The sequence below is a fragment of the Glycine max genome, chromosome 18, assembly GCF_000004515.6.
Source record: "Glycine max cultivar Williams 82 chromosome 18, Glycine_max_v4.0, whole genome shotgun sequence".
Lineage (NCBI taxonomy): Eukaryota > Viridiplantae > Streptophyta > Magnoliopsida > Fabales > Fabaceae > Glycine > Glycine max.
In genome coordinates this window covers 9,472,950-9,498,318 of record NC_038254.2, presented here as the reverse complement: position 1 = coordinate 9,498,318, position 25,369 = coordinate 9,472,950, and the positions used below count along the sequence as shown (strand labels likewise).

Below are 25,369 nucleotides of genomic sequence, written 5' to 3'. Positions count from 1 at the left end.
GTAAGCTTAGAGTGTTGAAGTTATGGTGCCTGATAATTTATTTACTGGTCATGTTTGTCTGTTTATATACTTCAGGGTGACATGTATTCTCTAGTTAATGTCTCTTCATGAGATTTGCATATGTTGAATGTTAGTTAGTTTGTTTTTCATATCAAAGGTTTTCTTCAATACTGAAGAACTCAGTTATACTTACAAATACCAATATGGTATACGTAGATCAGTTTTCAATTTCGTTGTACAGATATACTTGAATTGAAAATATGAACAAATATCCCATTTTTAAATTTAATTAACAGCAATGTACGTAGTCTTATCCTATGAGGTGGGCTTCACTATATGGACCAATTCATCATTGGGCTCTATCTGAAACCTAATTTTCAGTAAAACTGGTTAAATTGGGGGTATTTCTGAAACCTAATCACTGGGCTTCCTCAACAATATTCCTTTCCCCTAATTTTCTGGTCAAATATTGCACAAATACACATTTGGTAAATTAAAATGCACCTCAAATTTCATGATTTTTTTAAAAGAATAGGCAAGTTATATTTAAATATAATATTTTTTCATGAATATATTGAACTTAGGATTACAACGTACAATGATAGTATGAAGATAAAAAATTTACTTAAAAATGCTACAATTTGAAATCAACCATTTCACATAGCTAAGAAATGGAGTTCTCTGACATTACACATGTAAAAATGAAGATAAACAACTCTATATCCCTATCACACATGATTGATATAATTCCAGTTACATATTTTTAAATGATTGGTTGTAATTATAAATTGCATGATCACATATGATGGAGTTATTTAATCTCATTTTTACTGAAGATAATTAAACAATCCAAAGAAAAACTATTAAAGAAATTAATTTTATTTAATTTTCTGGTGCATTTTAGGGACTTTGTTTCTTTGCATCCAACGCTGAAGATAGCTGAGGAAACAACCACTGCAGTTGGATATGTGGTAGAGCGTTTGTATACGGAACGAGGTATTGATTATGATATGTATAAAATATTTTGATTTTTTCCATTCTTCTATGCTTTTCTAATGCCTAAGTACCTAACTTATGTTTTTTGTCCATGTTTTACAACTTTACCCTGTGAAATCATCATTCAGCGTACGCATTTTGTTTTCATTAGAGCATGCTGCAGCTCCTTATTTTCGCATAAAGGTACATGGGAATGATTTACTCTAAGTTTTTGCTTGTAACTGATGAATTATTTTCAGTCTTAGAGATACTATTCTAAGTATGATACTAATCTTAGAGATAAAAACTTTGTTTTTGTTAGAGATAAAAACTTTGTTTTTCTTAGAGATAAAAACATTGATTTTCAGTCTTAGATGATTTACTCTAAGTAGGATACTATTCTTAGAGATAAAAACTTTGTTTTTCTTAATACATTTATAGAGAGTGGAGATAGAGGATCAATTGTATGACATGACAAGTCCTTTAACTCAAACATTAAATCAGTTATCAATGTCTGAAATTTTAAGTACGTGATTTTTTACATGGATATTCCTTAAAGTCACCCTTCTCAATGCATCTCATATCCAACTGTTATTATTTTATTGGAATAAAAACAATTTCAAGTTTACAACCCTTGTAAACATATGAAATTTCATTTATAGGAAAGCCGATTAATAGGAAGAGGTTTGCATAGCCTAACTTACTTGGCCACTGAGTGATGGATGTATTACTGCTCCAAATATTAAATTACCAGTGGGGTCCACAGGTCATATATAACTTCTGCTGCAGCATTTACCTGTAAATTATAGTAAATTAGCAGTCATGGTGCTAGGGTCACTCTTGCCTGTCACAAGATACCCAAATCTTTGTCTGATAAGCCAGACATGCTTGCAGCATGGCAGCCAGCATCACAAAGCTTATTGACTGTCGTTGAACATGAGCCCAACAACGACAGCCTAACCTTGTCGCACGACGTTGTTCTCATGAATACAATGACGGCCTTAGGTTGACGACGACGTTGATATCATAAATACAACGCCGGGTATAACGAGGCGCACGACGTGGACTGTTGAAGACAACGACGGCCATTACGCCATACCCGTCGTTGCTTTCATGGTTACCACGACATTGTCGGCGACAGAAAATGACGTTGTCTTCGTTTATTACTAAGACGGGTATGGGATGATCGTCGTAAACGTTGTCGGAATACAACGACACCTGAAGCAATGTCGGTGCTTAGCCCGACGTAGAGCTTCCATTTTAACCGATGTAGATGCTCTATTTTGTAGTAGTGCCAGTGATGGGAGTTCAAAAGGAGGTGGTTATTTGTCAACTGAAGATTCTCAAGGTTCTGCTGAAACAATATTTTTGGAAGAAGGTTTTCTTGATTTTTTGAACAAGGTACATACAGACTAGTTCCTTGCAAGTTGACTAGGATCTTTGTTATACATTATGAATGCTAGATATTTCATGAACAATGTTTATATTGTTTGTTGCTATGCTAGATATCACATCACTTAATTTTGTAAATTAACCTTATATATTATATGTTCTTTTAGTAATTTTGTATTTCCACCACTGAAAATGGGGTTCTAGAATGTTCTTTTAGGTTTTAGTTAATTTAATATTATATAATTATGTTTATTGTTAATTATTAATCTTATTAAGTTACTTTTAAATAATTATACATAATCATTATTTATCCTTATGATGCTTAATTATATAATATTAAATTAACTAAAACCATAATATATAGTAAAAAAATTATATGTACTTATCATAATTAGTTGACAATCATAATTTTTAATTTTTCAGCTATCATTATGGTTTTAGTTAATTTCATATTATATAATTATGAATTAATTTTGAATTATATGTACTTATCATATTTTGAATTAATTTTCTAATTAAGTTACATTTAAAATACTTATTAATAATATGTACTCATCATATTTTGAATTAACTTTCTAATTATATGTACTTATCATATTTTGAATTAATTTTCTAATTAAGATACATTTAAAATACTTATTAATAATTATCTTTATTGATAATCATTATTTATCATTATGTTGGTTAATTATATAATATTAAATTAAATAAAACCATAATATATAGAAAGAAAATTATATGACTTATCATAATTAGTAAAAAATTATATAGTAAAATGTTTTTTAAATTTTCAGCTTATATTATGGTTTTATTAATTTAGTATTATATAATTATCTTTATTGTTAAATATTAATGTAATTAACTTACATTTTAATTACTTACTGATAATTATCTTTATTGATAATCATTATTTATCTTAATTACTTGACTATAATATGGTCTTAAATTTTCATAATTACTTTACTGATAACTATAGGTTTTAGTTAATTTAATATTATATTATTATGTTCATTATTAATAATTAATCTAATTAAATACTCATTGATACTTATTTATAAATAATTATTTTAAAATATAAATTTACATATGAATAAATTGATAATATTAAATTAATATTAAACTTTCTACGTCGGTGTTGACTGACGTAAGCACCGACGTAGGAATACGCCCTTTCTAAGTCGTTGCATACGCCAGCAACATCTTAAAAAAATAAAGCTTTCCACATCGGTCGTAGTGTAACTGCCATCGTAGAACATGTGATTTCTAAGTCGTGCTTATGCTAGCAACGATGTAGAAAATAGTGCTTTCTACATTGGTGCTTGCGTTAGTACCGACTTAGAAATCACGTGTTTCTACGACGACGGTTATGCTAGGACCGAGATGTGGAAAACTTTATTTTCTACGTCGTTACTGTCGTAAGCACGACTTGCTTTATCATGTGTTTCTAAGATGATCCTTTTACGGCCGTCGTAGAAAGATCCACCCTCTACAACATCATTAATTTTAAAGACGGGCGTTCACCGTCTTTGAAAGGCTTTTATTATCGATGTAAAATGCTATTTTTTTGATAGTGTATTGTGGGAAAATGTGTGATGCGGGTCACAATGCTATTGCTATCAGTTAGAATACCTTGACTTTGCAGCCGCAATTGTGGTTGTGGATTGATATTTAAAACCGTGATTATGATGGTAAGTAATAAATGAAAATTAAAAACATTTTATGTCCTGAAAGTATACAACACATTTAAAGCATACCATAAAATGTAGTAATTTAAAATTATTCAAAATAATTACGCTAGAAAATTGGTGAATTGGATAATATTGTTTTTGAATTCTTATTTCATTTTCTATCATGTTATTTTTTCAAAATTTAAACATATAAATAAATTTCTTCTATTGTTTATTTTTCATCAAAATGTTTGGTTTTCTATCATTTTTTCAAAAAAATTTAAAAAATAAGTAGATTTTTCATATTATTTACTTATGGTATAAATAATTGATTCTATCTGACATATTATGTTATTTATTAAAATAAAATGACCAATTCAACAAAAAAAATAAAATGATCAAGATTCTGAAATTTCAAATCATATATATATATATATATATATATATATATATATATATATATATATATATATATATATATATATATATATATATATATATATATATATATATATATATATATGCACACGCAAGGTATGATTGATTATTTGTTTTGTTTAATTTTGTTGCCATGATTTTGGTGTAGTGAATGGAAGCATCCATGAGAAACCACAAGCAAAAGAAATTTTATCAAAATAAAAAATAATTAGAATGAACAAGAAAAAAGATTACAATGAACAAGGTCTTACAATCCTTGAAAGAGAAATTCTCATAACATGGTGCAAACATAATACATCTAAGAAGGAACTAATCAAAAAGCAACATGTGGTAAATCACTGGGCTTTTTTCAGAAGTTTTACATCACTTTGCTAAAGAAACTAAGATAGGTTCACATGCATATTCTGTTTATTTGGGACTTGAATTCCAAGGCAGTTTTCATGATGATTCAACGCTGTTGTTGTCAACACTACTAGAATAATGTTTTATTACGACGTAGTATTTAAGTCGGTTATCCAGAACCGCCTTAGATAGTGGCGCGGTGGCAAACTTGTAATTATCAAAGCTGAGAATAATTTTTTACAACGTAAATTCTAAGGCGGTTATAAATAACCGTCTTAGTAACTCGCTGGGTGGCATTTTTGTAAATATAAAAAAATGTTCAAGGACGGGTTTGGATAAGGAACCGCCTTTGTTTTATTTCCCTCAAATTAGGGATTTTACAGCCATCCCTTTCCACTCTTCACCCAGCGCCCCCTTTGGTCTTTACCAGCATCCCTTGTCTTCACCAAGCGTTGAAAGAGAAGTTTGTGACCCATCATCACTAAGCCCTGTCGAACAGAAGTCTGTGACCCATCACTAAGCCCTGTTCAAGGTGTGTCGTGCCGCAGTCCGATTGTATGAACTGGTAAGTACCCATGCCCTGGTGTTGCTTGCTTGAAAATGTGTAATGAAAGGCATTGTCAAGACAAGGTTTTTGTTTCGCTGGTAGGTAGGGGCTTTTATTTTGCCTTTCTCGATTAGCAACACACGGACGAAGGGCAGCTTGCTTGCGGCTTCAAAATTTGAAAGGTGAGTTTACCTGATCCCTGAACCCTTTCTTCGTGTTGCTAGTGATTTTACTGTTTTTATCTAATAGAAAAACTTGAGGCTTGTGCTCATGTGCCTTATTTCTTCCTATTTAGATTGTTGTGTGTTTTGTATCAAGTTATTAAAATTTTCTTCTGACTTGGGAGTGTTATTACCTATTTTCTTATTAGTTGTATCTGTGTCATCTTTGAGAATGATGGGTTTTTAGATTAAGTCCATATGTCACAGCCAATCTCGCGATACCTTAAAAAAAAGCACATTTGAAGTAAAAAAGGAATCAAGTTTTGTGCTTAGTTTCATAAGGAGTCAAGTATGACTAGTGAATGTATGTAGTTTGAAGTACTCACCAGGATCAGTCATTGAATTTGGAAAAGATATCAAGAAAACCAAACAGGAGGCAAATGTGAGAGTGGATAAAATATCCAATCTGAAATTCAGTCATTCAATTGCAGTAGCACTGTATAATTTGGGCTGGGAATATCTGTCTATCAATTTCATATTTATGTCATTAAATCTTGATTCTTGCTCAAAGCTTCTTATGGTTGTTGATCCAGAAATTGTTTCAGAAAAATGTTGTATTACTGGAGCTTGGCATGTACCTACTAATCGTGCCAACTCCCTTGCTGATGCAGAATAGTATCGCTGCATTTATTGAAGCACTCTGTTAGCATATATAGTGATATTATTGGCATAATAATATCAGTGAGTTTCATTTTGCTGATAGAACACCAGTTGATAAAGTAATAAAATATAATATCAAACACTTAAATCGCAGACAATGCAGCAATACACATGTTGTCCCAGAGGCAAAAGTCTCCTATTACACAAATACAACAATACAGTTGCTGTTCCAGAGACAATAGTCTTCTACAGAGAGTATTCTTTGTCCACAAACAGAAAATAATTTCACACTTCCTAATTACACACCTACTATTAGATAATATATCCTTAATACATAACTACCTGTAACTATTTTCTACACATAAAGGTCATCCTACAGTTTCTAGTATAGAACTAACTGTCATAACTGCCCCTAATCCAGTTCCTACAATTTTATTCCTCTCAAAACTTATGTAACAAAATTTAAATACACGTTAAACACGTGCCTTGGAAAATAAAATAGGAGGAATGAAAGTCAAAATTAGATTCATTTGGTGACATTATCCAAAAAGCTACCTGGTACCATATGCATGCTGCCATGATTGGAAACAATACTATAAACACCTCCCATGCAGCTTGAGACATCACAACAATATTTCCCAAGATTTGAACCAGATTGAAGACAATTGCCCATACTAGATTTGAAATGTTTATATCTAGTGCACTTTGGTCTGTGGAAGCCAGCAATAAGGTCATTTGTAAAAAAAAATACAAAAAATAGAGGAATCAAACTTTCAAAACAATGCAATAACCTGTTAAGAATATCAGGTAAATAAGGTGTCTTTTAAAATTAAACCATGAAAATTGTCAACATAGTATGACATACTCTATTAAGGATTCGCCCACTCGGGGTGGCATCAAAATATGATATTGGTGCTCGAAAAATGCACAAATGCATTTTATTAAAGATCACAGTGGTTGTCTTGTATCCAGCTATCACAGCAAGAAATGCTTTGGCAAAGGTGAAAATGGAACTTCCAATTGACAAAGCAACATAGACAACCATAGGTTTAAAGCTTCCAATATCAGGTTCTGCAGTTGCAGAGATAGGAGTAGCCAAAATCATCCAATAATTGCTAGCAATCTGAAAAGCCACAGTGAGTATCGTTGAAAGTAATATGATGGGTACAAGAGCTCCTCCATAAGCTGTTGTGATGTATTTCCAGTAGACATTAAACCCTACTCTACCCTTTTCCCGTTCTTCTTCTTGAACTAGTTGTCCTTTGGGTTTAACTATGTCATCTGACGTATCATTTGATCATATACCACATTTTTGTCAAGTTCAAAACAACTTACTGAACTTGTGTCCTCCTTGGTGGTAGTTGATGTTTTAAATGTTGGCCTTCTCTCAAAGGACTTCTCTCAAAGCTGCTTTGTGTTCACCTACAAGTTCCATAAAATCAGTGCCTGACCTGAGAATGTCATTGTATTTTCCTGATTGAGTTATTCTTCCTTCTCTCATGACCTAAATAAATGGTAAGCAAGAGAAAAATACTGAGAAAATAGTAAATTGACTAAATGCTGATTTTTGAATTCTTTAGTGAGAAGTCTATGATTCACTCACCACTATTAGATCAGCATCGGATAAGAACTCTACTTGATGAGTTATATAAATCACAGTTTTTGATTTTAAAAGGCCAAGCAAGCACTCCGGAAACAATGTAGTGTAAATGGAAAATTAGATGGCATCCTATACATCCATATACATAACAAAACTAGTGTAATTCTGTTGGAAGTATATTGCCTATTACAAAAGAAAGTAGAATCCATTTCTGTGAAGCTATAGCTGTAAACAATATTTTGTAGCAAAACAGTAGAGTTTAGGTAAGATAGTACCTTAAAGAGATGGGATCCTGTATGAGCATCCAATGCACTGAAGGGATCATCATACAGGTATATATCAGAATCTTGGTATAGAGCACGGGCTATTTGCACTCTTTGCTTCTGTCCACCACTCAAATTGATTCCCTTCTCTTCGATAGTGGTCTGATCACCAAATGGTAGAACCTCAAGGTCTTTTGTCAAGGAACATGCTTCTAGCACCTCATCATACTTTTCCCTATCCATCTCTTTACCAAATAATATGTTGTCTTCTATCTTGCCACTCTGTATCCATGGTGATTCAGAAACATAAGCCTTTGTACCACATATCTTCAGGGTCCCAGATATCTTTGGTACTTCCCCTATTATACAAGAAAGTAAACTGGACTTGCCTGACCCAACATTACCACATACAGCAACCCTCATACCATGAAAAACTGTGAGATTTACGTTTTTCAATGTTGGATAAGGGGAAGATAAATCCCAAGAGAAATTTCCATCTACTAATTCAATTGCCTTATCAGAACTACCCTGTGGAAGCTTCTCTACTACATCAGTCTTCCACTCATCTAGACGAAGAAATGATGCAATCCTTTCAAGGGAAACCTTAGTTTGTGCAATCATTGAAATGGTGTCAGGAAAACTGTATATGGGCATTTGAAGAATTCTGAATGTTGCAAGTGCTGATAAGACCTTTCCTGATTCAAGTGGGATTCCGATAAGAGCACATGCACCAAATGTATCCACAGCAATAAAAGTTGGGGCGTTATAGAAGAGAAATCTAACAATTGCTGTACCAACTAGAAATTTCTTTAGCCATGTCTCCTCAGTCTTCCTAAGCTGAATAATCTTTGATAGGAACTTCATCTCCCATGCTTGCAGTTTTAGAATTCTTATACTGTTCAGAATCTCAGACGTTGCCTTCATTCTTTTATCTTTGAACTCCATTATCTTGCCTTGGAATTTTTCTTGCAATGATGCCACAGGAATGTTTAGCAACATCACAACTACAGTGGCAGCAAGAGCAGCTATCGAACCAACCCCTACACTTCTATACAGAATTCACCGCTTAAACAGTCAGGTTAACATGATAGTGGAACACTAATCTCAATTAAGACACACTATGTCTACCTATCCAACAAAAAGAGAAAACAGAATACTCTTCTAATTCCTGATCCGCATTTGAGAATCTAATTTGTTGGCAGTCCCTAACATACAAACACAACATACACGTAACAGGTCTGCCGCTGCATCACATGAAGTGGAATTGAAACCACAGAAACAAGGACAATGTTTTAATGGGATATGTTAGCAATCATTCAAGTAACTAGTTCCCTCCAATATACATTTTCAAAGAACATTGGAATTCACACTACCACAATTACATTTTCAATATATACAAACATGCCCTTACAAGTTATCAAGGTTTTTTTCAATATGATATGCTACATCATTTTTCTGAATCAAGGAAAAAGAATAGGAAATATTATTAATTTTTGTGAAAATTGTTGCTTGTTAATTGAGGGGCATTTTCCCTTTCCTTGACACATCACCATATCATGCAAATAGAATAGGAACGTATATAAGTTAATACTTTCTAAATCCGAAATGCAGATTCAGGCTTCCAAATGATGCTTACCAAAGTTTTCGATATTTATTTGTTTGGTTTCATGGCATGCTACATTCTATGCTACCTTCCAAATGACTGTTACCACCCAAGACTAATATATAAATAAATAAAAGATTGCCAAGTGGCTGTATTTCATGTGCCATTGTTGCACTACTCAAATAGTATGAACTAGGGGAACAATGGGCAGGATTTGATCCTTACAATCTTAAATATACCACCCAATCCCTCTACCGGGTTGGGATTAATATCCTACTTCCTTTCCTTGACACATCACCATATCTTAGATGTTTATGCAAGCAAGTTGTGATTTTCCCTCCCTTTATTTTTGTCGTACTATAGCAACCTTTGACTTTGTGATCTAGCTAATCTGAATGTGATTAAAGAAGGCTAATTGTATTTGTCAGCGTTAGTAGTACCAATTAAAATTAATTAAAAAACGGTGTTGGTCGGAGAGTATATGTCTTGGAGGTATAAATATTTCATTTGACTCCATATTTTTAGGCTCTAACTTTGGTAAATCATATTCATATATATATATATATATATATATATATCAGTAAATTTATGCACTCGGGTTTAAACAATTTTTCTTCTAATACTCCCTCGAGTTCACTTTTATGATATTTAAGGTTTTTATATAGGTATTAAAAAATATAATTAATATTTAGAATTTCATAAAATTTATCATGTAACTTCCTAAAATAAATCAGGAAGCTAAAAGTAATGTTTTAAAATGAAGAAAGATTTGTGTTATTCACTTAATTAATTTGCTCTAACATGAAAAATTCAATTACCTTTATATTTCTCATTTTTTTAATTTCAAAAACTATTGGAAAACTACATGCACTTGAAAGTAAAGAAAGCGTATTTATATGCATCAAACCAACAAAAATAAGATGATTGAAATTACTAAAAGAGTAAACGAATATTAATTTCTGTAAAAAAATGAATATTAACTTATTTAATTTTATCAAAAGAGACATAATAATTATGGAACTAATTTTCATAAATTTACAATAATGTGTAAATTTTTAAAATATTACAAAAAAAATAGATGCACGGATACAAAATTAAAAATATATAAATCCTAAGGCACACAACTATGCATTATGAGATTGCAATATTATTTTTGCCACATCAACATATTCATTTATGAGTCATTTTTCTATATTTCTATCTTCTACTACATCTCATCTCCCCTCTACACCAATCCAACTTTTTCATTCCCAATTTTAACCCAAATTAACATATCCAATTGTTTACCCCTATGTTGTTGAAATCTCATCCCTCGTTTCAATCCTTATTACACATGCAAGGTGCATGCTATTTTTTCTTCCTCTTGTTACTGCAATATCAAAAGATTGAATATATGATTTTTTTAAAATATCTTTTGTAGTCCCTATAATTTAATTCAGTATTTTTTTTCCTTTTTTATTTGTAATTTTTTTATTTTAATCCTTGCAAATTATGTTTGTTTTGTTTTTCATCCTTTAAGTGATTTAAATAACATTTTTTTATGGTTCAAAGAACTATTTAAAAAACTTTAAGGAAAAAAATAAAATAAATATAATTTGTAAGGATTAAAAAATACTAAATTATAAGAATTAAAAATATATTTATTTTTTTCTTAATGAGAAAGATGGAACAGGTATAACATCAACATGAAATGTAATAATTTAATTTGACTCTTAAGTTTTTGTCATCTATTTATAAAATATAAATTCTGAGACACAAGTTGTGACATTGTCACCTCCTACTTTAAGAGCATCTCCAACCGGAGGTGCTTTGTGGGTTTCTTAGTCTAAGGAACAATTTCTTCCAAGTTCCTCGACATTAGAGCAAAGTGATTGGGCATGATTGGTTTCTTCAACAGATGGTGCATTCCTTATATAAGAAACTGTTTCTTATCAACAAAAAATCATAATTATCATAAAATTCGTACTCTCCAACCATTAACTAAATTAAGAGGGTAAATTTGTAGAGATGAAGCAAAGGAAGAACATGAACACTTCCAACAAATCATATTAAATCGATGAAGCAAACGCAAAGATGAAATTTCACAAAAAAAATTACATTTTTTCCAAACAAATCAAATCACTCAATGCAATCTCAACTCAGAATAAAATACAAACCAAATTAAAGAGCACGAATTGTGACCATGAACAGACTACTGCCTCCATCGTCATTGATGATGGTTGCACGAGAGAGCAGCGATGGTGGCTCGAGAGGTTGTCATGGTTGCGAGGGAGTAACACTGGTGGCTTGAGGGGAAACTGTGGTTGAATGAGGGAGCGACCTTGATGGCTCAAGGGGAAGCGGTGAAGGGTGGTTGTGAAACGAATAAGAAGGAAAAGGAAGAAGAAAAAGAATAGGCCAAAGGAATACAAAATGACAGGGGGGAGAAAATAGAAAAGGAAGAAGAAGGAATGGAAGATGTGGAGTTTTTTTATGATGGTGGGTGATTTTTTTGTTTATGAAAGAAAAATGAAGTTTTAACATTGGGGAAGGGGAAGGAAGGTTCTAGAATTCAGTGATGTGTTTTGTTTTAAATGATGGTAGGTGGTGGGTGGAAAATAGTAATTTATTTTTCAAAAATGAATTAATTATTTCAGACTTAAATATATTTTTAATCCTTGATATATACCTGTTTTATTTGAATAATAATTAAGTTATAATTTAAAAAAATATGAATGTGTGGAATTTTTTAAGTTTCTTGTGATTTCTTAGTATTGAAGTAAAATTTTGTATGAATTTTTTAGGAGTGACATGATAGTGCAAGTATCACAAAAAGTGTTTCAAGAACTAAAAAAAAATGATTAAGAAACCTATATAAAAAACTTGTATTAAAGATGCCATGGGAAAGTTGAGATTCTTCCATTACATCCTTTTTGCTTACGTGGCACACTCTTCTCATTTCATCATTTTAAATTTAGAGACACCGGTTACTCAGACTGTTATTAAACTGTCATTAAAAGTGTTCCATATCAGTCTTCTAAGGTGTTTAAAGTCTGAAACAAATGCTACTTATCAGTTACTAGGCTGTCATTAAATTTTTTTAAATTAATTGGGTTGACATTGCTCAACAGTTACTGCCTTTTCTTCTCAATCCGTTTTGCAACATAGTACCATTTTGTTCATATATGTTCTCATTGAGATTTGCAAACAGCTGTGTGAATTTTGTTTATGGTTTTGTTGAGGTGTTGCTCTATTAAAACTAATACTACCTTACGAATTTTGGGTATCATTGTTGTACTTGTATGGGGAAACCAAAGACATTTTCATCACATCATTTAACAATTTAGATTCAGTCATCACAAATACAAAAATTCTCACATAATGTTTGCAGATCTCTTCAAAGAAAGTGGCTGAATATATACTGGCTTATAAGGCGGTTTGAAGGGGATGCCACCCTAGTTGACTTGATGCAGAGCAGATGGTTTCCATATAATGTTGGTACTGTATTTAATCAGCTTGGTTGTATTTGATAAACTGTTGGGTTTTATATTATTTAGGCCTTAAATTTTCTAATAAAGTTATATCAGTTGTCCTGCATTTGAGAAGGAAAGTATTACCCAATTTGGATTAGCTTCTAGATTATGGGAGCTTTTCAATTTAAAACTTGACCATATATCAAAATTAAGTTTAACTTATGTGAGAATTTTGATTCATTTTATTTAAGTTTTTATTGAGAGATTTATCCAAACTGATTTTGTGCCCTCTTTCCTTGTGTGAGAAAGTTAGGGGGTGGAGTTACATAATACATCCATTTTCAAATATAAATTTGTGTTGAAATGTTTCATAATCTTCAACTATTCTTCACTAAGTTTCTTTAATGAAGCACATTGTTCTTGCATTCTATTTGAATTTTATTCTCCCATGGTGATGTGAACCTGACTAGGAGCGGATCGCTTGATACAGGCTGTAGAGTTTTTTGGATGACGCTACTTCAGTGAAGGAAGATAAGTCAGGGTTGACGCCACTTCCTGTGAAGGAAGATAAGTCAGGGTAGACGCCACAAGGATTACCTTGATAAGTCTGATAATTGGTTCAACAAGGAACCCAGAGAGAAACTCTCATCAAATTTTATCAAATGACAAAAGTTTCCTTTATTGAAAACAAAAACCAATATTTATAGTGTATCTGAACAAAAGATTAAAATAGACATGGGCCTTCTAAATAGTTTGGGCCAAAATTACAATAAATAAAAATTATAACTAAAAAACATATTTGACTTAAGCCTTCAAATTAGTTTGTGCCTTCAGCAACAATTAATAGTCTTGATAGCGTCTATGCCTCTGGGCCTTCATTCTTCTCCATTTGGGCCTTCATTCTTCTCCACTCGGGGGCTTTATCCTTCTCCACTTGTGCCTTTAGCCTGTATTTGGCCAGTTTCAGGATTCTCATCATTCCCTCCTTCTTGGAAAACATTTGCCCTCAAATGTCCAGGATCATCACCGAGTTCAAGTACCACTTCCTTCCTTTTCTTGTGGGCTTGCTTGGCATAGCTTTCATTCTTCTTTGCAATTTGCACCTTCACTTGGTCATACAATCTTTTCACATACTCAACTTTGGCCTGTGCATCCTTATGCTGAGTCTCTAGGGGCTTGCTGTTGTAAGTTAGCCTGTTAGGCAATGAAATTCTAGGAAGGAGATCAACTTGATGTTCTATGCCTCTTGAAGGTGGCAGTCCATGAGGAGTCTCCTTAGGAAAGAAATTTTTAAATTCCTGCAATAAGGGTTGAACACTAGGAGAAATAGAAATAGTAAACTCATTAGAATTATCAGTAGAAATTTTACTGTCTTTGCAATACTGTAGATAGAGTGGTTCATGAGCAGGTAACACTTTCCTCACTTCACTCACCTCTGCAAAATAATTAAATTTTCTCTCATGTGTATCACTCTCTCTCTTATGTGTATCACTCTTTCCCTCGGGTGTATCACTCTTCTTTTTCCTATTCCTCTGTGGTGGTGCCTCACTATTTTCTTTCTCTTGTTCTCTCTTTTCTCTCATTTTGATTTGGTCATCATACACTTCTCTAGGAGATAAAGGTTTAAGAATAAACAAGAAAGATTTGACTATTCGCCTGTAGAGCTCTTTTTTGTTACGGTTCAACAAACGTTGCATTTGTGTAGTCATCACGTCCAGTAATAAGCGTTGAGATCCATCCAGTTGATGATATACACCACCATTGTCACCAGCTCCTGCCATGATTAAGGAACAAAGAATTTTGTAGTAATTTAAAAAAAATTCAGGACCTCACCACACTCTCCTCACGTGTTTCTCTCTTTGATGGTAGTTCACTCGTGTTTGATGCTCTCAATATAGGCTTTTGTGTGATGTTTTCACTCTTGCCTTTTACCACTCACTCCCTCTTAAGTTCCTGGATGAATCAAATTAGACACACAAGGTATATAACAGGAAAGACAGTTTAATTATCACAGACTGTGTAGCAGATTTAATTTGGATAACAAATTAGATTTGATTTTGGTTAACAGATTAGATTTGATTTGGATTTAGATTTGATTTGGATAACAGATTAGACTTGATTTGGATAGCAGATTGAATTTGATTTGGATAACAGATTAAACTTGATTTTATTTGGACAACAAATCTGATTTGGATAACAAATTTTGATTTGATTTGATTTGGATAACAGATCAAATTTGGATAACAAATTAGATTTAATTTGGATAACATATATGATAAAAAATAAGATAACAGATAGGATAACAGATAAGATAACAGATATGACAAGTAAACTTCAAATGCTCATAACTTTTGCTACGGTTGCCCGTTTGAGGCTCACTATATATCAAAACGCTCAGAATTCAGAGGAGAATCTAGATAAGGGGATTTGATCCACGATTTTCTTTTAAAAAAAAAAACACCTCTAAATGCCTCAATTTCGTGTTCAAAGATCAAACACCCACTTTTTTTTTACAAAATTTCTGCAACTTTTTTTTTGACACAAAGTGTGAAAGACACGAGAAACAAGAACAAGAATAAGAACGCAAATAACAGAACACAAGACGCAAACAAGAACGAAACAAGATGTAAACAAGAACGCAAATAATAGAACAAGGACAAAAACACGAACCTAGATAAATTACAAAGAAAAAAAAAGGATAGGATAGGATAGAACCTGTATCAAGAGCCGAAGCTCTGATACCAGATGATGTGAACCTGACTAGCAGCGGATCGCTTGATATAGGCTGTAGAGTTTTTTGGATGACGCTACTTCCAGTGAAGGAAGATAAGTCAGGGTTGACGCCACTTCCGGTGAAGGAAGATAAGTCAGGGTAAACGCCACAAGGATTACCTTGATAAGTCTGATAATTGGTTCAACAAGGAACCCAGAGAGAAACTCTCACCAAATTTTATCAAATGCCAAGAGTTTGCTTTATTGAAAACAAAAACCAATACTTATAGTGTATCTGAACAAAAGATAAAAATAGACATTGGCCTTCTAAATAGTTTGGGCCAAAATTACAATAAATAAAAATTATAACTAAAAAACATATTTGACTTAAGCCTTCAAATTAGTTTGGGCCTTCAGCAACAATTAATAGTCTTGATAGCGTCTATGCCTCTGGGCCTTCATTCTTCTCCATTTGGGCCTTAATCCTTCTCCACTCGGGGGCTTTATCCTTCTCCACTTGGGCCTTTAGCCTGTATTTGGCCAGTTTCAGGATTCTCATCACATGGTATAAATCATGATTGCCTAAAGTCTTCATATCATACCAAATGATGGTGCCACAAATTTTAGGTTGAAACATTAATTTTGGGCGAGGTTTAAGTCCCAAAGGATTGGAAATAAAAAATAGAATCATTGAAATAATCATGAGGCACATTTTATTCTTATTTGCATTGGATGGTCTTCGGTCTACTGGTATTGTGCATAGGGATATAAAGCCACATAAAGTCATAGAACATTACTTTGTTTGAAGGTAAAGAATTTTAAGATTGCTTAACTTTATCCAATGCAAAAAGATCCTTAATCCAAATTAAGCTCAATTTTTTAAACCATTGGGATCACAGACTCATACATTCAAAATCATTGATCTTGAAGCTACTACAGATCTCCGAGTTGGCATCAACTACATTCCTAAGGAGTTTCTTTTGGATCCAAGGTATCTTCGTTGACATTATTAGCACAAGTAGCCAACTGAATTTGAACGTAATTCATTGATGGAAACTTTTCGTTTTTATTTATTTCTATATTTTCAAATTCGTCTCTTGAGATTGAAATAGATATAAAAAGATACTAATATTAGATTGTGTCTACATTTGACATATGAATGTTCTTAGTTTTAAATGAAAACATATATGTGATACCATTTACTCTGAGATACATATAAATAAATAAAATATATAAAAATACAGAATAATAAATTCACAAGGGTAAAAGATTCACATTCACTTCATTATTATTAAATAAAACTTATTAAAAGCATATCCGGCTCAGAACAAGACTATCATAGTTTACAAAAGAAATTTTGTTAAATCACTAAGGCAAACTAAAATAAAATAACATTATGCAATTAAAATAAAACTCATCCTCAATGTCACATCCTATCAGAGCATTGTGTCTCAGCGTCCTCTAGCACGAAGTTCTTTAAAGTCATGTGCACACAGGAAGTGAGTTATCACATTTCTAAAAAAATACAAATAAAAAAAGACATGATCAATATAAATTATAGAAGTATTTATAACATAACTCAACTTAATACAATTCACGTCACTTCACCACTTTGTCATTTAAAATTTATTTTTCAATCATCAATCACATTACACATGAATCACATACTCGGGTCAAGATGTAATAATACTCATCAATTTCATAATAAACAATTAGTAAGCGCTATGCAACAATTATACCAAGACTCAAGCTTATATGCAATGTGGTACTATGTCGGTGAAAAATCACACTGGAGCGCTTAGGAGTACATAACAAGACACACCACACAATGGGTATGTTAGGTCACTCTCACTGAGTAAAATCATAAGGTGATTAGTTAAAATCACTATTTTTTGCGAGAATGCTCCAACCATACGGGATCATCATAGGCTTAAAGGAGCATTCAAACTGAGTGTCTTTACCCCAAGGTCTAGACTCCGAAGAATCCGTTAGGGTCTCACCTTCCTGATTCAAGTTCAACCCCTAAAATAATTTTTGCACGCAAACACTGCTCATGAATTATACAATATCCACAACCTCACACTCGTGTTTCAAACACGTTTAACACATAGTGCTATAATTTAGGTTCCTAACTAGGAATCCTACACTTTCCCTTTAACATAGTGCATAAACACTTTTCCCAAGGTAAACACCAGTCGGGTTATTGTATAATTCACAACACAAGTATTGTCACATCAACTATTAACCAAATACTTATTCACAATCAAATTTCATGTCCACAATTTTAACATATCACATCGTCACAATCTACCATCACATGTTTACATGTATTTTAAAAATTAACACATGTTCAACTTTGCACATATGCTCAATCTCAACAATAATGTTATAATCTTATTATAATAATTTATCACACCAATCCAGTAATTCTTGTCTAAAATACAAACAAATTATACAAAAATATTTCTCACAACATGGAGAGTAAAACCCCTCAACACAATTTCACATAATCATATAGGAAGAATTTCAGTACAATAAACATTCCAAAATAAACTCCGATTTGATTCCCTAAGCATCCCTACACATATTCATTCTAACCCCAATTGCGATAAACTCATCATTTACCTCTAAGCTGGCTCACGTGTCTAGTCCAGCAGCAATAGCAGCATCTCCAGCGGTTGTCTAAGATTCCTCAAGTTTTTTCTTTGATTGTTCTACTATAATTTTTAAGCGTTACAGAGGAGGAAATTAAAGAGATTTTGGCCTCTATTTCATTGTCAATGTGCAAGACTAATTTCTCTCTGAAAAAACATTATTTCACCAATCTTGATGATGAGAATGTGCAAAATGAGTTCCTAAGGTGGTGTCCAAATATCACGATGATCCAACGGTTAACGAATATAGGATCATAGTTTTACTGGGAAAAGTTTGGGTGTATGCGAGAAAAAGAAAGCTCAATGTGAGGGACATTTCTTCCATCGTAGACACTATCTCGAAAAGTTCAATGGTGGGTGTGTGCAAAAATAAGTTTTGAACCTTGTGTTCAAATTTCACGATGATCCAACGATTGACAAGTGCGGAATCGTCGTTTTACTGAGACAAGTTTGAGTGTATGCGAAAAAAAAAGAGAATTTTGGGAAAGGAAATAGGAAAAATGGATTTGAGAGGAAGAGAAAGCGTAGGAACGTGTGGTAAATCTAAAAAGTGACCTACTACGTCTCCATTTATATTTAGGGTACTCGATCTAGGCCTATTATTTACTCTATTTTTCTTTTTTTATCATTTAATATAAAAAAATCTATTTTACTTCCTGTCAAATGAATAAAAAATATTTTGTTTTCTAAGCATATATTTATTTTATTTACCTTAAAACTATTACTCTTATTTATTCAATTACAAAAAGCTCATTATGTTCTTAAAATTCTATTTGTTTTAAATAAAATTATTTTTAATTTATTTTATTAAAAAAATTGGAATGTTATAGTACAGGTGATAGGTTGTTTCAGCATATTTAGTTTGAAAATTGAATTGCTACCAAGTTGTTCTTTTATGTTCTGGCCCCTTTTGAGGTTGCAAATCAAAATTGGAGTAATATACCAACCGTATGTGCTTAATATTTTTAAGGTTCTTGCATTCAACAGTGAAACTCTATAATCTCCTTTTCTTCAAAGGTTTATGACCTTTATGGCTACAACTTTTTATTCTAACTCAAGAATTCCTTCGTAAATAGGGTTAAAATTTCGAGACCCTATCATATTTGCAGTTGAGAACCCATCACAGATAATGTCATTATTTCCTATTTCAACAAGTATTTCACAATTTTAAAATATATCAATTCAACAATTTTTTTAAAATATAGTTCAACGTAATATTTCCTGACCCTATCAAGTATGATTTTTTTTACACATGAAATGCATGGATCAATATCTAGTTTAATTAATGGCCACACAAAAACTACATAGCCATAACATGATTTCAACGTCTTGTATTTTTTTTTACTAATGTGTTTCTTCCATCTTGTGTTTGGTTAGAGAATGGTGAAGGAAGAATAGAGGGGAGAAGTTGTAGGTGAGTTCCTCCATCTGACATTTATAATGAAACAAACAAACTAACATTTTGTAATACTTATGCAAAAGATAGAGACTATTTTGAATTTTTCATTAAGTTAGGAACTAATATGCAATAGGGGTACAAAGTCATGGACTAAATTGTCTATTTACTCGTTTTGTTATCATTAAATGACGTGTCATGTTTTAGGAGGCATGTCCATGTGTCATGCCGCATCATCCTTTAGTGCCACGTTGGATAGTCCACGTGGCACTAAAATTGACCTCACTAACGGTGTTACTTTAAAATTTAATGGAAGGACTATTTTGCAAAACTTATGCAAAGATAGGGACTATTTTGAATTTAACATTAAGTTAAGGACTAATATACAAAATGGGTACAATCTCAGGGACTAATTTGCCTATTCACTCATTTCTTCTTCTCTCGAGCCTACAGTTTCCCCTCTCTATCCATATCTCATGACTATTATTCATCTATCCTACCATCTCCTTTACCCTTCAGACAAACCCTTTACCGCCCATTAAATTCAAATCATGCAAACCAAACAACCCTCCCTATTCCTCACACCCCACAATCTTCATCAGGTCATGATTGCGTTTGGGGGTGCAAAAACTAGTTCGGTAAGAAAATTGAACCAAATTGGTTTCGAATTGTTTTAACCGATTTAGTTTTATATCTAAATAGTCAAACTAATTTAGAAACTAATTCAAAATTGAACTGGTTTTAAAAAATTGGTTCTAAACTGAACTAATTTTTAAACAATTTAAACTAATTCTAAGAGTCAGATCAGTTTCGAACTGATTTTTGAACTATTTTTCAAACTGATTTTGTTGAAACAATCCGATTAACCAAATTAGTTTTATAAAATGGTGCACTCATTTTTTCTTGAACTAGTTCGAGAAAAAAACCAATTCGATTTAAGTTCGATTACAATTCTGTTCAATTCAAACCAGTTTTTTGAACATCCCTAATTGTGTTCATTGAACAAACACCAAATCGTTGGATCATAAGTCTATTCATCACCATTTTCTCCATTTTGCACCTCAGCTTCTTCATTTACTTTTTTGGCTTAAATTACCTATTATACCCAAAGGATTTTTTTAAAAGAGTGATGAAATCTTTTTACAAGCGAGGGAGAAGGAGTGGTAAAGTTGACCAATTATTCAATGAGATGGTAAAAGAGGGGATGGAGAAAAATAGGGTAGATAATAACAAGGAAAAAGGCGTGAGATAGAGCAGAAGAGACAGAAGATTGAAAGGGTGAGAAAGAATGAGAGGAATAGGGATAGTGTAGTGATGGGAAAAAAAGGTAGGTTAACATTTGAGCATATGGACAATATGACAAGAACGTTGTCGAGAAAAGGTGAGAAATGATTTTTTTTTTATTTTCCAAATTTATCCTTCCGTCTCACTTGTATAATTAAAAACTATCATATCTAAGAATTTGTGATTAATTAGGTGTTAGTGAAAAGGGGTAGGAAATGTGACAATAGTGGGGGGTGGGAAATGTCAACAATGGTGTGAAAGAAAAAGAGAGACAAAATAAAGGGAAAACTGACAGTAACAAAGGCGGAGTGAGAAAAAGTTTTTTTCCTTTCCAAGTTTATCCTTTAATACAATTGTTTGATAAAATACATAATATTTTAGTATTTGTAATTAATTAGGTTTTTCTTATGCAAAGTTTTTTTTTTTCATTTACTATGTGTTAGTTAACTTGTATAGAATTTCTAAGTTACTGATGCATGCATATTCAATATTTTCTATTTTAATCTTAAGAATTTTGCGTCAAAATTGATGAGATGAACGTCATGTCATACTTATGTACAATACCTAGCCTCATCTTTTATTATTATGTGTCACCATATATGTATTTTTAATTACAATCATATTTATGGCCATTGATTTGTACAAATTTTATTTTGAGGTGATAATGAATGTATATATAACCAACTATACCTATTTAAATAATTAATGTTTGCACTTGTTAGTTTTTAACTCTTAGAATTTGTTCAGCAGCATCCATGAAAGGGTATACAGTTACAAAAATCAAAATTTTCTTGTACTTTACCCTACAATTTTCCTGATAATTGAAGCTCCAAAATAATGCTTTCATTTCAAGTTTCATTTTTTCTTTTCAGAATCACTTTTCACCATCTGTGGAAATTTGTTTTACTGACAATTTTATTTTTTTTATATTTGTTTTCTCAAATTCTATTTTAACATGCCCTAAAAATATTCTACCGTAAAACAATAATTTTATATTTTTTTCATATTTTTATTTTTTATCTTTGTGTGTCAATACATTTAACTAGAGGAAAAATATAAGTCAGTACAAACAAGTCTTTAACAAGTTGAACTTATCTACTTATTTACCCAAGTCTAATGTTTACCAGAATAGGATTTTTAGTTTTTCCAGCATGCGAAAGGAAGGAAAATGTGAGAGGTTGGAGTGGAGAGAGAATGATCTTAAAAAAAAGTGAATAACCTACTTCTATATGTTAAAAAAAAGAGTAATTCGCTATTACAGATTGGGAGGAGTGCTTCACCTTGTGATATTTTATCGTAGTTAGATCCTATAATTTAATATGATTTTTTTACAGAAAAATGAGTCAACACTCGATTTATTGTTTTCCCCCAAAAAAATAGTGGTCGTAAACTAAATGAAATTAAGTTTGAAAATTCAATGTGGTCCTTTTTTTGTCGTGTTTAAAAGAATGGAACAAATTGTATCCATGAGACTCTAAACTAAAAGGTTTGTAATTCTCTTCAACTTAGCTGATTACTGGTTACACTTTTAAAAGAGGTTTTACTTAGGAAAAAAAACAATAAAAAAGTAATGATAATTGAGAATTGGTAAAAGCATTTGCAGTATGAGTCATTGATCATTAAAGGACAGTTAAAAGACCAGAGAGCATTATTCATTTTAGAATTTGAGAAAAGGCAACTTTACAAAATAAAATGATCAAGATCCTGAAATTTGAAACAATATCTATATCATATAGTCGCATTAGGAAAATATCACATTGTTAATTTTTTTTCAAGTACTATATCAGCTGAATGATTGATTATTTTTCCCCTTATTCAGATATAGAAAACAGAGATTACAATGAAAAAGCCAAAAAGGTCTTACAATCCGTGAAAGAGAAATTCTTATAACATGGTACCACCATGATACATCTAAAGAAGGAACTGAATCAAAAACCTAAATGTCTTAAATCACTCCCCTTTACTCAGAAGTTTTATATCACTTTGCTAATGAAATTAAGATAGGTCCATACCACATATTCTGTTTATTTGGGGACTTGAAGGAGCAATGCTGAATTCCAAGGCAGGTTTCATGATGATTCAGTGCCATTGTTGTGAAAGTCCACATGGAGAATTTGAAGTCCATGACACTAAAATCCCATGGCCTACCAATTCAAAAACACATATATGATGAATAATGATGAAAAGGAACACGCAGAATCACCAACAAAAAAAATGCATACACTCCAAATTACTTTAGGAATCAAATAAAACTTATATTTTGAAGGCCAAACAGTTGACAATAGCAATAACATTTATATTCAGCATAAGAATAAAAGCACACCTATTCTCCATTGATGTTGTCCTCTGTTGAGATGAAAGTTTTCTTTAAATTCATCTGACATATCAATAACATGGAAAACCTCAAGCTTTGGTAACTTGCTGAGACCGGAAGGCACCTTCTTCAGTCGGGGAATATCAACTAACTTTAACTTTTCAAGAGAAGGCAATGCTCCATCTTCAATTACGATGGATTTCAAACTAATCAAGCGATTCAGTAGTATTTGCTTTAGGTTTTGAAATCCCCTGTTTGGGAACTGCAAAATTTCACCAATGTATGAAAACTTGAGGAGACAGAGCGACGACAAATTTGGTAGATCTTTAAGTAGTGGTGTTGATAGTTGATTAGATGATAGTTAATAGTTGATAGTTTTAGAGAATTGTTTTAGAAAGAAGGCTATGTCATTGATTTCTTGGATTGTCATTTACAACATACCAATTGCCTATTTATAGGCTCAAGTCACCAACCTCTCAATGGTGGTGAATGTTTCTACATTACTTTAGGTCTTTCTAGAGTTTTTATGATATATTAGTATCATGATAGTTCTAGATTCTTCTATCTTATACATACACTTATAGTTCTAGATTGTTCTACCATATTCATACACATTATAGTTCTAGATTGTTCTACCATATTCATACACACTATAGTTCTAGATTGTTCTACCATATTCATACACACTATAGTTCTAGATTGTTCTACCATATTCATACATATTATATTTAAGAATATTCTAGAAATTTGTAGTAATTTCAACACTCCACCTTGATGCAAATTTCTGTGACTCCGAGCATAGCTCGTAATTCTTCAAATCTTGGTCTCAGCAAAGCCTTTGTGAATATGTCTGCAATTTGATCTTCTGTTCTGCAGTAGTCGAGTTTGATCTCTTTAGTTGTTTTAGCTTCTCTGATAAAGTGATACTTGATTGCTATGTGTTTTGTTCTGTTGTGATGAACTGGATTCTTCGCCATTGCAAATGCTGATTTGTTGTCGCAGTTGATTTTAGTAGGCTCATCTTGTTTTTCTCCCATGTCTTCAAGTATCCTACGAAGCCATATAGCTTGACTCATTGCTTTAGCAGCTGCCACGTACTCTGCTTCTGCTGTTGATTGTGCTACTGTAGCTTGCTTCTTCGACGCCCAAGAGAGCATTCCCGATCCTAGTGAGAAAGCATAGCCAGAGGTACTCTTCATGTCATCTGCTGAACCTGCCCAATCACTGTCGGTGTAGCCAAGTAATTCTGAGTTGGTTTTGGTAGTATACCATATACCGAACTCTTTTGTTCCTTGTAGATACCTCAAAATTCTTTTTCGTGCTCCAAAGTGTATTTGACTTGGGCTTTGCATGAATCTTGATAAAAGACTTGTAGCATACATTATGTCAGGCCGTGTAGCTGTTAAATATAGGAGGCTTCCAATTAGACTTCGGTATTTGGATGCATAAGCTTCTGGTGCTTCATCATTCTTCTGTAGTTTCTCATTTGTTATGAGTGGAGTAGCAACAGGTTTGCAACCATACATCTTGAATTTCTTAAGTAAGCCTTATGTGTATTTCTTTTGCGAGATGAATATCCTTTCATTTCTCTGACTTACCTCTATGCCGAGGAAGTAACTCATCAAACCAAGGTCGGTCATCTCAAAGGTCTTCATCATGTCTTCTTTAAACTCCATCATCATCTTAGTATTGTTTCCCGTGTAGATAAGATCATCTACATATAGAGAGAGTAAGAGAGTGTACTGCCCTTGAGACTTGATGTAAAGTGTAGGCTCTCTCTTGCTCCTCCTGAATCCTCGATCCATGAAATACTGATCGATTCTTCTATACCATGCTCGAGGTGCTTGCTTCAAACCGTAGAGTGCTTTTCTTAGTCTTAACACTTTGTTTTCTTTGCCTTCAGACACGA

At 32.5% G+C, this 25,369-nt stretch overlaps 1 pseudogene; it reads right to left on the bottom strand.

The window, feature by feature from the left end:
- Positions 1–5,742: 5,742 nt before the first annotated feature.
- On the bottom strand, positions 5,743–24,986 carry LOC100787010 (ABC transporter C family member 3-like; annotated as a pseudogene).
- Positions 24,987–25,369: the final 383 nt, after the last annotated feature.